This window comes from Cebus imitator, unplaced genomic scaffold, assembly GCF_001604975.1.
Source record: "Cebus imitator isolate Cc_AM_T3 unplaced genomic scaffold, Cebus_imitator-1.0 Scaffold151, whole genome shotgun sequence".
NCBI lineage: Eukaryota > Metazoa > Chordata > Mammalia > Primates > Cebidae > Cebus > Cebus imitator.
This window is the reverse complement of record NW_016107466.1, coordinates 1,058,417-1,063,004: the sequence shown is the minus strand read 5'-3', so window position 1 is coordinate 1,063,004 and position 4,588 is coordinate 1,058,417.

Sequence of the window (4,588 nt, the reverse complement as noted above, 5' to 3'; positions counted from 1 at the left end):
GCCATACCCTACTGCCCCAAGGAATTCTCGAACTTGGCGTTTCATGGTGGGGGTGGGTATTTGCAGCATTGCTTGGACTCAGCTGAGTGTCAGTGCCTGGTTGCCCTTCCCTATGATATAACTCAGGTAAGTAACTTTCGGTTGGCAGAGTTGGGCCTTTTTAGCTGAGATCAGGTAACCCAAAGTCTGTAGGATCCTTAATAATGACTGGGTGGTTTCTTTACAGGCCTCCTGGGTTTTTGTAGTCAAAAGTAAGTCATCCAGTATTGTAGTAGGGTACACTCGGGGGACTCAGCTCGGAAGGTGGTCAGATCTTGGCTAAGTGCCTCATTAAACAGAGTGGGGGAGTTTTTGAACCCCTGAGGCAGTCTTGTCCAAGTGAGTTGCCCCAAGACCCCAGTTTCGGGGTCAGTCTATTTAAAAGCAAATATGGGCTGGCTAACAGGGGCCAGTGGGATGCAAAAGAATGCATCCTTGAGATTCAAGACAGTTTAATGGTGGTATTCCGGGCCCAAGAGACTTAGGAGAGTGTACGGATTTGGAACCATAGGGTGGACAGTTTCCACTCGTTTGTTTACCTCCCTTAAGCCCTATACAGGCCCATAGTCCTTTGTTCCTGGTTTTAAGACGGGGAGCAAAGGGGTATTCCAGGAGGACCTACAGTTAGTAAGGATCTCTCCTTTTAGGAGTCTGGTTATATGTGGAGCAATTCCCCATCTGGCTTCCTGGCTCATGGGATATTGTCATACCTGGGCTGGAGTTGCCATTGCCAATGGACCATGACTGGGGTACGGTGATTTGCCAAGCCTGGGGAATTTGTCTCAGCCCACACTCCGGGTTCATTCTCTTGGAACTGGCAGAGGAGGTCTGGTGTTGGTGGTTGATCTGCCTCTGAGGATAAAGCTTCCTGCAAGAGATATTCCTCTGACAGAGCATAGGTGATGACGATTTGCTGAGGTGGCCCTGATGCCAAGGGAGGAGGAATTGAGAGGCAAGCCTAACCCTCACAGAAAGAAATATTTGCTTGAAGTTTGTGAAGAAAGTTCTGTCCTAGGAGTGGGTACAGACACTTTGGAATGACTAAGAAGGAGTGGGTGACAGTGCCATTCCCAGGTCGAGTCAGCTGGTGGTCCAAGGGCTTGTTGTGGTTTTTCCTGTGGTCTCCTGGATAATTGTTTTTTACTGGATAGTGGTCCCCGAGGCTAAGGACTAAGTGGGCCACCTTGGTGTCGACTAAGAAGCTGAGTTTTGTCCCCAACTCTTAAAGTGACCCTGGGCTCCTGGGGGCTTAGTAAATAAGAGCCCCAACCCTGTCAATCCTGACCTTCTAAATTGAGGATAGCCCTCAGTGGCTTTTCCTGAGTGGTTACTCTTCTTTTTCTCTCGGGGCACTTATTCTTTCTAATGATTCTCTTCTTTACAGTACACACATTGCTTTCTTCCTAATGGGGGCTAGGGACCCCGGGGGCCCTTTTATAAGGCCCCCTGCCCTCACAGAATGACTCATGTCTTCTGAAGGGATGCTATTACTGCCTTAGTAACCTTTTTTGTCTTGTATGACTCCAGGAGCATTCCTATTATTAAAAACCTTTTGGGCAATTTCCTGTAATTGGGTCAAATTCATTCCCTGGAATTCATCTGGTTTTTGTAACTTTTTCCTGATATCTGGGGCTGACTGGGAGACAAAGTCTAAGTTAATGGCCTGTTGATTTTCCAGGGCCTCAGGGTCTATAAGAGTATAGGTATGGTAATCCTCTTGTAGGTGTTCCAGGAAAGCAGCCAGCTACTACTGTGGACCTGAAGCGCTGTTCCTACCTTGGAGAGGTTGATGGGCCTCCTAGCCGCCCCCTTAAACCCTGCTAAAAGATACTGGTGAAAAGTGTTCAGAGCCTGGTGACCCCTCAAAGTGTTGGGGTCCCATTGGGGTTGGGTAGAGGGAAAAACCTTTTCAATTCAGTCCCAGTTTTTTTGTTTTTTTTTTTCTACTGTTCCTCTCCCTGGACCTATGATGGATTTCAGGGCTTCCTGTCTAATTTTTCCTCTTTCCTCTGTGGTGAACAGAATCAGTAATAATTGTTGGCAGTTGTCCCAAGTGGGTCGATGAGTCTGGAGTACAGATTTTAAGAGCCCTGTCAAAGCCTGGGGCTTCTCAGAGAACGGGGTATGTTGAGCCTTCTGACAGAGCTTACTCCATTGTAAAACCCCTCTGCCGCCTTAAGTTCCCCAGCTTCCCAGCAGGATCCCCTCCTGGGGAACTTTCCATCTCAGCAGGTTCCTGACCCTCCCCCTCTCCCATCTTATCAGTTCCCAAGCACAACCCCCTCTAGGAACTCTCTTAGCAATTTCCTAGCATGACTCCCTCCAGGGAACTGTTAAACTCAGCAGTTCCCCAGCCCCTCCCCTCCAGCACAGCCACTCACACTGGATGCGTCTGCCGGCTTGCAGGCCATAAAAATCCCCTTGGCCACACCACGGGTGCTGTGCGCCAATTTTGGGTGCAGCCTGGCAGCTTTTCCCTTGCTCTTACTAAAGTTTGTTCCAGAACTTGGTATTTCAGCCCTCTCTTTAATTTCTGTCACCTTCCAGTTATATGATGAGAAGGGGATGTGAACAAAGAATGGGTGACCCTGATTGTCTTCTCCTGTTGGGGGCCGCCTCTCGGAAAGGAGGGACCGCTGGTGGGTGTGGAGCCCCACTGCCAGTGTGCAGGGGGGACAAGGTTTGGTTACTGGTACTGTCCAGGGGGGTACTGAGGCCCTGGTTCAGAGGGCCTTGAGTAGGGTGGAGGTAATTCCTGATCCTCCGCTGGGTTGGGGAGAATGGCTGGCCCAGAAGGGGTTTTCTTTGGGTTGGCTAATATGACCTGAAGTTTAGCCCGTTTCATGTAGCGTTTTAGTCATGGAGGGGGTTGTTGGACTAAATCCAATGATTGGTTAATGTATGGAAACTGGTCAGGGTGCCCAGGAGTTCCTGCAACCATTTTCCATACAGTCTGGGTAGTTTTTGGAGTCGTAGGTCCCAGTGTCAGGCCATCCAATTCCAAAAGACAGCCATTCTAGTTTACATAAAGAGTGGAGTTTTCCAGGGGTTAATTTTACCCCATATTGAGTTGGCCATCATGCATTGGAGGTGGGTACAAGGCCGGGAGCTACACAATCCCACTTGGTTTTTCCTTTAGCTTTTGAATTTTCCCCCAAGAGATTTCACTAATTTAAGACTGGCTTCACTAAGGATTTGAACCAACAACCTTGCAGTTGCAGGCCTTATACTTTAAGTACTATGCTAACAGGTCGCTTGCATTACAAAGAGTCAGAAAGCTTTCTGCCCTATTTTTGGATGCAAATACTGCATCTTGAGGCGCTGTGGCCTGGCTGAAAGCCGGGCAGGGCTGGCGGCCAGCAGAGAAAAAGGAAAAAAAAATGCTTTTCGCGTCAGTTTAAAATTAAGCTCTCAGCCGCTTGGCTGGCTGCGAGTTCCCCGCCCCTGAAGCTTTTGGTAGCCTTGACACAGGGACCCTAAAAAGCATTAAATTTCTCTCTCCCTATCTCTCTCTCTTTTCGCTCTCTCTCTCTTTTTTCTTTGTCTCTGTCTTCTCTCTCCTCTTTCCCTCCCCTACTTTCTTGTCTCTCTTTCTCTTCTCTGTCTCTTTTTCTTTTGACAGAAGAGACAATCACTCCTTTTTTACCCTAAATGGGCAAAGAGGGCTGGTAGTTTCTTATTTAAAGTTTGATTCCCTAAGACAGAGAAAAAAAACTACTCTCAAGTCATCGGGGGCAGAATTTTCTCTCGGATGTGAGAAAAAGGAAGAATGAGGCCTCAATGATAGAATAAGGAGAAGAAAAGGAAAGAGAACAGAATTATTTCCAGGGGTGTAAACTCAATCTGAGTTCCTTGAAGTCAGTGGTCACTTAGCCAATGGAGAATATTATCCACCTCAAGAATAACAGGTCTAAACCACTGTACATCAGCCAACAGGAGTCCAACAAAACTGCTGAATCTACAATAAAGACAGAACCACATGTACGATCGACAGACAAAGGATGGGTGCACCCCAGATGGGAGATCAGTCTGATGCCTGTCCGGCCACGTCTCCAGAGAGATGCTTCAGAGTGTGTTGGCCAAGGTGTACCCCTATAAACCCCAGGCCTGGTCACCTCAGAATTTTCAGTCCTGAGATGAATCACGGTAATGCCTTATGACGTCCCCGTGTAACCGCGGGTGAAGGCCCAACAAGCCCCGTAGCCTTCCAGCCCTGGGACTACATATATACACACTCACTCTCTCTCTCACACCGAGGTTACGGAAAACAAGCGAAAACTAAATTACCTGAGCCTCCAGCGAGGTAACCCAAGCCTCCAGCGAGGTAACCTGAGCCTCCATTAAGGTAACCCGAGCCTCCCGTGAGGCAACCCGAGCCTCCAGTGAGGTAACCCGAGCCTCCCGTGAGGCAACCCGAGCCTCTATTGAGGTAACCCGAGCCTCCCGTGAGGCAACCCGAGCCTCCCGTGAGGCAACCCGAGCCTCTGTTGAGGTAACCCGAGCCTCTATTGAGGTAACCCGAGCCTCCCGTGAGGCAACGCGAGCCTCC